Raw genomic sequence first — 11,954 nt, forward strand, 5'->3', positions numbered from 1 at the left:
GAAAATGACTATTAATGTCTTGGTGTGATTACTTTTAACATTAAATTGCTTTTGGATTAGAGAAGTAATTTTTGCCTGTGGTGAAAGTTTGGAGAATAGCAAAAAGTTAAAAAAATCACAATAAAAATTGAAACCCACAACATTGTCTCTGTTAACATATTTCTGTGCATAGATTTTGTTTTGCTTAATTGGTATCAAACTGTATATGAATTTCTCACGATAATTTTTCTCACCAAAATATATATTAAGCATCTTCCATGTCATTAAATGTGCTTTGCAAACAGAACCTTTGCAGCAAATTTGCCAGCACATAGCTATCCTCTATCTACTCACTTACTTAAACTATTTATTTTTACTTAAATTTTAATTAAATCTTTTTAATTTATATTTTAGTTAGTATACAGTGCAATCTTGGTTTCAGGAATAGAATTCAGTGATTCCTTGCTTACAAACAACACCCAGTGCCCATCACAGCAAGTGCCCTCACCCATCAAGCCCTCTCCCACCCACCTCCATCAACCCTCACTTTGTTCTCTATCATTAAGAGTCTCTTGGGATGCCTGGGTGGCTCAGTCAGTTAAGCATCCTGCTTCAGCTCAGGTCATGATCTCACATTCGTGGGTTCGAGTCCCGCATCGGGCTCTGTGCTGACAGCTAGCTCAGAGCTTGGAGCCTGTTTCAGATTCTGTATCTCTCTCTCTCTCTCTCTCTCTCTCTGACTCTCCCCTGTTCATGCTCTCTCTCTCTCTCTCTCAGAAATAAATAAAACATTAAAAAATAGGCTCTTGTGGTTTGCTTCCCTCTGTTACCTTTCCTCCCCACTTCCCGTGTGCTCATCTGTTTTCTTTCTTCAATTCCACATATGAGTGAAATCATAGGGTATTTGTCTTTCTATGACTGACTCATTATTGCTTAGCATAATACATTCTAGCTCCATCGATGTTGTTGCAAATGGCAAGATTTCATTCTTTTTGATGGCTAATACTCCATTGTGTGTGTGTGTGTGTGTACACCATACCTTTATCCATTCATCAGTCAATGGACATTTGGGCTCTCTCCATAGTTTGCCTATTGTTGATAATGCTGCAATAAACATTGGGGTATAGGTACCCCTTCAAATCTGTATTTTTGTATCGTTTTGGTAAAAACCTAATAGTGCAATTTGCCGGATTGTAGGGTAGTTCTATTTTTCGTTTTTTGAGGAAACTCCATACTGTTTTTCAGAGTGGTAGCACCAGTATGCATTTCTACCAACAGTGCCAGAGGGTTTCCCTTTTCTCCACATCCTTGCCAACACCTGTTGTTTCTTGTGTTGTTAATTTTAGCCATTCTGACAGGTGTGAGGTGGCATCTCATGGTCTGATTGGGATTTCCCTGATGATGAGTGATGTTGAACATCTTTTCATGTGTCTGTTAGCTATTGGATATCTTCTTTGGAAAAATGTCTGTTCATGTCTTCCCTCCATTTCGTAACTGGGTTGTTTTTGGAGCGTTGATTTTGATAGGTTCTTTATAGATTTTGGATACTAACTCTTAATCAGATATGTCATTTGCAAATATCTTCTCCCATTCCACAGGCTGCCTTTTAATTGTGTTGATGTTTCCTTCACTGTGTAGAAGCTTTTTATCTTGATGAGGCCCCAATAGTTCAGGTTTGCTTTTGCTTTCCTTGCTTCCAGCAACATGTCTAATAAGAAGTTGTTACAGCTAAGGTCAAAGAAGTGGCTGCCTGTGTTCTCCTATAGGATTTTGATGGTTTCCTGTTTCATGTTTAGGTCTTTCATCCATTTTGAACTTGTTTTTGTGTGTGGTGCAATATTCATTCTTCTGTATGTCACCCTCCAGTTTTCCCAACACCATTTGTTGTTGTTGTTGTTGTTTTCCATTGGATAGTCTTTCCTGCTTTGTTGAAGATGGGTTGACCCCATCATTGTGGGCCCATTTCTGGGTTTTCTATTCTGTTCCATTGGTCTATGTGTCTGATTTTGTGCTAGTACCATACTGTCATGATGACTATAGCTTTGTAATATAGCTTGAAATCCATAAATTACTTTTATCATCATCTGTCAATCCTCTTAATGTAGTGTTCTCCACATAATTTATAAGGCACATCTTTGAAAAACAATTAAAGACAAAGGGAGTATATCCCAGAGATTGGTCAACTTTTGGTTTCATACAACTTTACAACTTTTTTTTAGTAGACATAGTGATTAAAACGAATCGACTATTTCTAACAAGGCTAACCAGGACAGGAGCCAAAATTCACCAGTGCCAAACAAAGTGGCAAACATTCTTTAAAAGTTCATATCTGGCTTATTTATTATCTTGGAACCAATAGTAACATATGCTTTCCTGATCATACTTTCTAATGATTTTTTTCTAGACAATGAAACATATTAAGGCTTTAAATCACAGAATTCTGACAGTTCACTACATCAGTTGCTTTTCATTGTAGGGGACTTTTAGAGCTGTGTGTCTATTCTAAGGAATGGAAGTCCTTGAACTCTCTCAGTTGACCATTTAGGGTGTGGCAATGCATATTGATAAGGCTTGAAGTGTTAGCAGTTCTAAATGGTTGAAGGATTAAGTTCTGAATGTTTATCTTGACTCTCCCTTTATATACTATACAACGATATCCGGCAGTTTAAAGAACTGTACAACTCCGGTGTATTAGTTTTCTAGCACTGCTTTAACAAAGTACCACAAACTGGGTGACTTAAAACAACAAATTTATTATCACATAGCTTTTAGGGCCTAGAAGTCCAAGATCAAGGTATTGGCAGAGCCATGTTTCCTCTGAACCCTACGGGGGAGAATTCCCCTCATCTCCTCTAGCTTCTGGTGTTTTCCAACAATCCTTGGTTTCTTTGGCTTATAAGATGCATCACTACAATTTCTGTCTGTGTGACATGTCACATAGCCATCTTTCCTTGTATGCCTTGTCTCCTCTTCATAAGATCATTAGTCATATTGATTAAAGGCCACCCTACTCCAGGATGACTTCATCTTAACTAATTACATCTGCAAAGATCCTATTTCCAAATGAGGTCACAGATGGAGGTACTGGGGTTAGGACTTCAACATATCTTTTGAATAACACAATTAAATCCATAACACCAGGAAACGGAAAGTTAAATCCCCAAGTAATTGAAATACCCCATATAAGTATTGTTCCTATTGCTTAGTATTGTTCCAGCGAATAGGTAATAAAAATATGTTTATGCGATTGTGGAATGGCTTTAATTAATAGAATAATGAAAAGTTCTCTTTTGGTCACTTAGTAACATATATTCTGTTTAATCCCAAACTTTAAGAGTAACGTGCGAGCACTGAGTACATAACTCAGTGCTCACACGTACATAATTATGAGTGCTCAGTACATAATTATGAGTACATAATCGCCATATATAATGATCACAGCATTAGTAATGGAACTTCCTGAGTTAACTAGTGTTTTCTGGGAATTTCCCAGATGTTTCTGAATTTCAGTATGAGTGACATGACCCAGTGTAACAGTTTTCTATGATGTAGGATGCTACGGCTGGGAAAGACAAATTTTCCTAACTCCTCATAGGATCTGTGATTTGGCTAATTGAGGCCATCTCAGTTGCAGATGAGCCAAAGGAGAAAAAGATTTCCCAGAATGAGGCTTGATTAGAAAAGTCTGCCCCAGTATACTCCGACTGCAGGCCAATTGGCAATATCTTGAATCACCAAAGAGAGCATTGCAGTGTGGGTTTCCGCATATTTGCTCTTTTTATCATTCTTGTAAGTAATTATTAGCCACTGGGATCTTTAGAAAGCACTTTTTAAAACCCCAAAGCCCATTGATTAATTGATTGCCAAGTAATAAATTAATTACAGACATGGTCTGTAGCCAAATTGTGTTCGCTTTACTTAACCAACTGCACTAACAGAATACCGTGGTGGTATGAAGAATTCAGAGTAGATAAAATGAGCTCGCTGGGGGAATGGTTTATAAAATACTCCTAGAACAAGTTCAACAGAGATACTTACAAAGGTTAAGATGATTTTTCTTTACATTAGAACTGGTGAAAGAGAAAAGAATGACATTTTGTGTTCATAACAGGCCTCTCAGTAGAATTTAAAGCACTATCTAAATGTAATTTTATTTTTTAAGTTCATTTATTTATTTTGAGAGAGAGAGAGAGAGCACGAGTAGGGCAAGGGCAGAGAGAGAGGAGAGAGAGAGAGAGAATCCCAAGCAGACTCTGTGGTGTCAGTGCAGAGTTTCACATGGGGCTGGAGCTCTGGAGCCCTGAGATCATGACCTGAGCCGAAACCAAGAGTCGGATGCTTAACTGACTAAGTCACCCAGTAGCTCCTAAATGTTATTTAATTAAGCACCCCTGTGCTTGAAGTAAGCATAACATTTTATAGGAGGAAGATTTGAGACAGAGCAAGAACGAAGCGACTTTCTTATGATCCTAAGTGTTGGATAGAATTACGATGCTAGTTTATGATTTCTACAGTCACTAAGTGTACAATCAAAGAAACATGTATACAGTATGTTTACTGTGCTCAGTGCTACTCTGTCCTCTGTAGGACCTCCATGTATTATCTAAACTCATAGTAACCTTACGTAGTAGGAATTGTCATCGTCCCCATTTTAAAGATGAGGAAACTGAGAATGAGAAAGGTTAAGGAACTTGGCCATGGCCCCAAGCTAATAAGGCACGGCATGGATATGAATCCATGGGGTAATTCCAACACGTGGCTGCATCCTAACTCTGGTATATTCTCATTCCTCTAAGTAATATCCTTAAGCTCTCTCTCTCTCTCTTTTAAAAAAAATTCATTTATTTTTTAATTTCTGAGAGAGAGACAGCATGACCAAGGGAGGGTCAGAGAGAGAGGGAGATACAGAATCTGAAACTGGCTCCAGGCTCTGAGCTAGCTGTCAGCACAGAGCCTGATGCGAGGCTCGAACCCACGAACTGTGAGATCGTGACCTGAGATGAAGTCAGTCGCTTAACCGACGAAGCCACCCAGGCGCCCCTTAAAAACTTTTTTTTAATGTTTATTTATTTTAGAGAGAAAGAGTATAAGTGAGGGAGGGGCAGAAAAAGAGTGAGACACAGAATGTGAAGCAGGCTCCAGGCTCCGAGCTGTTAGCACAGAGCCTGACGTGGAGCTCAAACTCACGAACCACAAGATCATGACCTGAGTCAGTCAGACGTTCAACTGACTGAGCCCCCCAGGCGCCCCTTTAAGCTGTCTCTTTTGAAGACATTCTGTACATGTGTTTCCAGCCAGTGCTCATTCCAGAATCCATCACTGATTCAAGGGGAACCTAGTGGTATGAGCAGTCAAGTTAAAGAACAAGGATGTACCAAGTGCATCTGATCAGAACTACCACCCTCGTCATTGCCTCGGTACAGCCTGCGTGTGACGACCCTGCTGAAGGCCGGGTGTGCGCTGAAGTAGAGGCTCAAACAGTTATGTGTGGCTGGCCGTCTTCCCACCTGGATGCGGGTGGGAGTTGTCACGGGTCCCAAGTACCTCCTTTGCGTTCCTCCCAAGTCACATGCGCTCCTACTCTTCCAGGGAAAAAAGCAACCACTGGATCTGATCGGTATGAGAACAAGGATTCTGTGAGATTGTAAATAACAGCCTCTTCTCCTCAAGCATATTCCAGGAAACCATTGGGGGAGCCTAGAGGAAGATGAGTAAGTACAAACAACCTTGGCCAGCTCTGACTAGGTGCCAAAACACGCGCTTCGAGGTCAGAGCACTGCGATTTAACTCTGCGATGATGAGCCGCTGTGAACACCACCTCTGTTTGTAAAATAGATAATTTATATACAGAAACACCTCCCCCCAAAGTGAAATAAACCCAAACAAAATCACCCAACCAGCTGGCTCTTGTGCTCGAATTATATGAGGTGTTAGAAACTGTTTGGATAGCATTCCTTGATGGGGAATGCGAGCGGTGAGGACGAATAGCTGACTCACTCCATCGCCGTTAAATTGTTTTACAAGGCTTTCCTCTAACACCGCGTGGGGGGAATGACAAAGCTCTTTCCATTCAGTCTCGGTAGTTTGTTGGCCGTGGGGAAGGGGGAAAGGCGCTGCTCCTTTCTGATACTCATAAAACACTGGCGTTCCTTTGGTCCCTACAAGTGAGGCCACCCCCCGCCCCCCCGCCCCGTTGCCCGTGCCCTGCACACAGATGTCTCCTTCCCTGCCCAGTCCTCCCTCGGTCTGCTCACCACTGCCTCCGGCAGCCCTCACCGCGATTACAGTAACCTCCCACTGGGGACCAGGCCACCTCCAAAAATCACAACACCTCGTTAAACCACAACTTCCAACCTCTCCTACTCTGCCTCCTAGCAGAACCGTGCGGGTAGGGAAAGCTTCGGAAGGAATTTCAATTCCATTTCCTCTCCCTCCTTCAGACTNGCATAGGGTCTCGAAACTCACAACTGTGTGTTAATTACATGAGTAATAATAATTGGCGAGCCGTAAGCATTGACCCAGATTCGGGGAGAGGGGAATGGATTTACTGTCCTGGGTCTCATCCTTAACTGGCTACAGACGGAGCCTTGCTGTCTAGATGCCTCTGCTTCAGCCCTCTGCCTACCTGGGGGGCCAGTCTGGCCCATGCTGGGGTGGGCGTCTGTTTCCCAGCTAGCTTACCACCAAGTCCGTCTCTGGGGCCCTGTTAAGTCCTGTGCCGTAGGGCAGCGACCCACCCAGTCATTCCTCCGCTACTTGTGTTTTTCCTCAAGAAAGCCAGCTATAGCTGGAAACCCCCAGAAGCCACGTTGACAGAGAAGAACCAGAAAAATCCAATTAGCAGAGGGTGGAGCAAGGCAGCGAATCCATCCTAGAGCGTCCAGTCCAGCTGAGGGGGAAGGGGAAGGGGATGCGGTCCTGGGGAGACTGGCCGGTCGGGACAGGGGGTACGAGCTGTCCATGTGCACACGCACAGCTGCTGATCACCGCCACTACAGTGAGGATGGTGGTGCCGACACTTTGCAAATGGAGCGTAAGTGACATGAAATGAAGACAATCGGCTCCCTTCCTCAACCCTAGTGGAATCATGTAACGAATAGGAGATGTGTGTGCTCTATGAAGAAAGCAAGAGTGCACGAAATAAACCTTTCTTCTTCTGATTCAGCAGTCACTTGTTAGGAACATATTATAGCGCACAAGGCTAAAGGAAATAGTCAAAGATGGAGAAGCCTCCTTGTCTTCAATCTTACACCTGGGCTCCAGGCTCTAGACAAATCCTAAGTGGCTCTGAGTGTATTCTTGTAAATTAGGTAGTAACATGCCTTCCTTTTGTACATCCCCACACGTGCCAGAAGTTTTTGTGATTGCAATAACATTTGCACTCATCCATTCCTAGCCACTCAGCAAGGTCCCTCTTTTTTTTTTAATGTTTATTTATTTATTTTGAGAGACAGACAGAGTGCAGGTGAGCAGGGAGAGAGGCAGAGACAGAGGGGAGAGAATCCCACATAGCTCTGCACTGTCAGTGTGGAACCTGACACAGGGCTTGATCTCGTGAACCGTGAGCTGAAATCAAGAGTCAGATGCTTAACAGGCTGGGCCAAACAGGCACCCCAGCAAGTCCCCTCTTTCTGACTTTGCAGGGTGGCTGCTTGGAATTCCGCACTCAGCCTCTGGGCACGGAGCTCAGCACGGCGATCTAGCCCACACTGGGACTGCTCTTTGGACCTGGCTACCATGAAGCACCCAGTTTGGCTAACTAATTGCACATGACGAGATCTCACCGCCAGACACCGTATGGGATGGACTTTGGATTTACTTCCTCTGTCCTTAAGGAAACCACAGATCTTATCTTCGGGCAAAGCCCAGGCTGCCTGCTCTGGTGACTCAGGCCACTACAAGTCTCCAAGGGCTCTTTGGAGACCAGATCTCAGGGAAATAATGGTGACAGACCCAAACAAAATTTCTATAGGGACAGTGGCCTGGACCATGACTCCTGATGCTAAACAGCCTTTTTGTCTCGGGTCAGAGCCAAGAGAGTGTAGTGGCTAAGGGTGTGCATTCCCAGACCAGACAGCCTGTGTCTGATTCCACGCCCCACTGCCTCCTAGCCAGGTGATCCTAGACGAGTGATTGACCTTTCTAGGCCTCAGTTTTTCTCATCTATAAAATGGGGCTCATAACACTTAGCTGGCAGGATTGCTGTAAGGACTGGCTGACATCACGTCAGTGATTACTTCGAATAGTACCTGGGAGGTAGTGAACAGTTGATAAAGGGTTGGCAGTGTATGTCGAGGCATGACAAGATACAAGGTCAACCTTGATAGGGACACCAGAGCAGTGAAGAATGTGCATACAAGCCTGTGTCTGACATCGGCACCCGAGCCTGGCAATAGATAGGGATATCACAAGCAGGATTACAGCCCTTTCAGGGACACCCGTATAGCCACAGGGGAAAGGCCTTTCTCGTGGGAAAATATAAGGTGATAATGCATAGGGAAAAGGGCTTCAAATGTACTGTGATCTGTGTGATCTCAGGGGAAAAAAAACCCTCTTCCTTAACACCAAGTTTTCTGTACCCGAGTACCCCTCCCAGGAACGAGAGTGTTTTTAAGGCTTACGCTGAATCTTCCTGTGCTCCTTCAATCCCTTAAACTGCTGCTCTAAGTTTTCTTAACCTTGACCTTCTATTTCAGGGATCTGGGCCAAAAGAAAAATAAAGCCGGCCTCAAAATAGTTAGTGTTGGCTACAAGTGTTATAATGTTGCAAAGGCGTCTCATCAATGCCCAGGGCAACTTCCACACTTTTTCAAAAATGCCTTGACTTCCAGAGATGAGGCTGTCATGCCTCCCAAAGGGTAGAGTTTCCTATGGCAAAACCACACAACTCAACCCGCTTTGATTTATTCACCGCTCACTGTGTGGAACATGAGTTTGGCCTTAAGAGGAAGCAAGTCGCTTTTGTAGGAAGGGGCTGGTACATGTAGGTAGTTGAGACCGCTTGCCTTCTGGCACCTTTCTCTGAGACCTGATTAAACATTGGTAGTGTTTTTGCAAGGAGGGAGAAGTAAACAAAACAGAGCCCCGCAGCTGTCACAGCGGTGGAGGAGCCCCGAATAGGGTCACGGGTGTTTTGTGCTTTGGGGTCAAACGTGAGCATCTCCAATTACAATGGTTCTTTTCCGAATGCTGGCTGTTAGTGCTGGTATCAGGGGAGAGAAAGCAGTGTCACGTCCCATGTGGACACCCGCACTTCAGAGTCCACTCATCTGTAAAAGTGGACTCTTAGATACGGGGGCGGCTGAGAGGAACCTGGCGATGGGCGGCCACTGACGCCTCGATCCTTGCTTCCCTGTGCGCTGTCCACGAAGGGCTTCCCACCATTCCTTCCTTCATGCATGCGTTCCACGTCCTTGCCTGCAGACGTTTAATCAGCAAGCTCTACGCTAGTCCTTAAAGAAAATGAATACGCTCTCTGGTTCTTTCCTTCCTTCACCCTACCAACACCTTCTCTCCCAAATCCTGCAGAAGGAACGAAGCCCCATTGACACTTGGATGTTAGCACAGCAAGACCAATTCTGGACTCCTGGGTTCCAGAACCAGAAGATAGTAAATGTGTGTTGTTTCAATCTGCTCAGTTGTGGCACCTTCTTATAACAGACAAGGAAGTTAATGCAGGTGTTTCCCCCCACCCCTCTCTGCTCCTATAGCCTCTCTGACAGCATGCAGCACCTAGTTTGGGGGAGTTAGTTATCTTTTTTAATTTTTAAATTGTTTTTTTTTTATTTATTTCTGAGAGAGAGAGAGAGAGAGACAGCATGAACAGGGGAGGGTCAGAGAGAGAGGGAGACACAGAATCTGAAACAAGCTCCAGGCTCTGAGCTGTCAGCACAGAGCCTGACACGGGGCCCGAACCCACGAACTGTGAGATCATGACCTGAGCCGAAGTTGGACGCTTAACCGACTGAGCCCCCCAGGTGCCCCGTGGTGGGATTGGTTATCTTGCTGGTCTACCCATCGGGGCTGGAGCTCCCGGAGACCGCTGTTCTATTTACACACCCGGCATTGCCGGCTATAAAGTAAACACTCATTTGATTGTTTGGTTTTTTTTTTTAATCAGTGAAGGTAGGGGAAGGAATTTCACCCCTCTTACGGTGGAAGAAGAGCTCGCACGTATTCCACACGGATGTAAGCAGCACGTAGGCATCAACGTCGCGGAGCAGAGACAGAATAGCTGGGCCGGCGGCAGGTGCACAGGTGGAAGCAGACTGCACCTGCGGGCACGCGCGATCTGCTCCAGAGGCTTTGAAACCAGAAGCCTCGGGGCCGTCTTGGATTTGTGAAAACTTGCAAAATAAACAGAATTCTAAGCAAAATATTTTCCCAGATCCCCCAGTCACTGCAGGACAGCTGAGAGGTGAGGCAACTGCCGAGCGAAGATGTGGACACAGAAGCAGAAGGAGAGAGAGGGAACCGAAGCCATGAGATCTGACCGAGTTTGAAGGTATGGAGGAGACCCAGCCAAGAAGAAGGCTGTCAGGGCAAGGAAGAAACGCTAACAAGAAGATGGGGACGGGCGAATGGGCAGGCTTGGGGAGGGGAAGGCTTACGCAGTGGGACTGGGCAACAGGAGAGAGAAGAATTAGAGACGTGGATCAATGTCTGTAGCACAGGATTTCTCAACCTCGGCGCTGCTGGCGTCTCGAGCGAAATCTTTTGTTGCATGCGGTGGGCAGGGGGCTGACCCGCGCATTTTGGGAGGGTGAACACAGCATCCTGGCTCGTACCCACTAGCTCCCTCCCAGGGTGACAACGCAACATCTCTCCACATACTGCCAACTTTCCGCTGGCTGACGAAAATGCCTCACCGTTGAGAACCAATGGCTTCCAGGAAGAAATAGGGTTGAGTCAGGAATACGCTCTGCGTTGTGCTCTGGGGGAGGATGCACTTCCAGGAAGAGCAGTGGTAGAAGGAAGAGAACAGAGAAGAGACAATCAAGTCAGAGGCTGGAAAGTGAAAGTGGGTGGGTAAAAAAAAAAAAAAAAGGCAGAATCCGAGCAAAGGAGGAGCTAGAGGAAAATGATGGATGAAAGACAACAGACAAGAAGGCAGGCAAAAAGCAGAAACAAGACAGAAAGACCCCAGAGGGTCTGAGAGGAGATCAACTTCAAAGTGGGTCACTTGGGGGGTTTAATGGCGGGTTACCAACACGTGGGGTCAGGGCCCATTAGTCTTCCATCAGGACGTGAAGACGGAGAGCCAAAGACATGTCACATTGCGTACACATAACTTTCCGGCTCATTATAATTACACTGCGGATGGATGCTAGAGCTGCGAGAAGATACGGAAGGTTCCAACTCCCTTTCTGGCGAATTATCAGGACGCTCATCAGCGATCGAATCTGATAAACAGTCCTCGAAGTTACACGCAGGTCCAAACATCGCTGATCAAGCAGAAAGAAGGCAAACAGCCGCCTAAACAGAAAGTAATCCATGTCGAATTAAGGGAATCTACACCCAAGCGGAGGCGGCCCATTTTATCTGGCATTCCTTCGGGATTCCGCATTGTTGGTAAAGATCAGGACTGGAAATGCAGACCCATGCTGCTCTTAAACATCCACTGCAGACAAGCCAGCAACCTCTGAGTGCTGGGCGTGGCGACAAATGGCAGGGCCCCTCCTCCCGGGGGACCGGGGGTAGAGAAGGGGGGTCCTAAACTCCACCTTGCTTGAGCAAAACTTTGGTTGCAACTACTTATCCTCCTCCATTCTTTCTGGGTCTCAGAAAGAACCAGGTTCAGGTTGGAAGGACGTTCCACAGCATCACGCTGGACTCTGAGGTCTGAACTAGATTTTTTTTTTAATTTTTTTTTAATGTTTTATTTATTTCTAGGAGAGAGAGAGAGAGACAGCGTGAGCAGGGGAGGGTCAGAGAGAGAGGGCGTCACAGATTGAAACAGGCTCCAGGCTCTGAGC

This window comes from Crocuta crocuta, unplaced genomic scaffold (assembly GCF_008692635.1).
Source record: "Crocuta crocuta isolate KB4526 unplaced genomic scaffold, BGI_CrCroc_1.0 scaffold36, whole genome shotgun sequence".
In the NCBI taxonomy this organism is placed as follows: domain Eukaryota; kingdom Metazoa; phylum Chordata; class Mammalia; order Carnivora; family Hyaenidae; genus Crocuta; species Crocuta crocuta.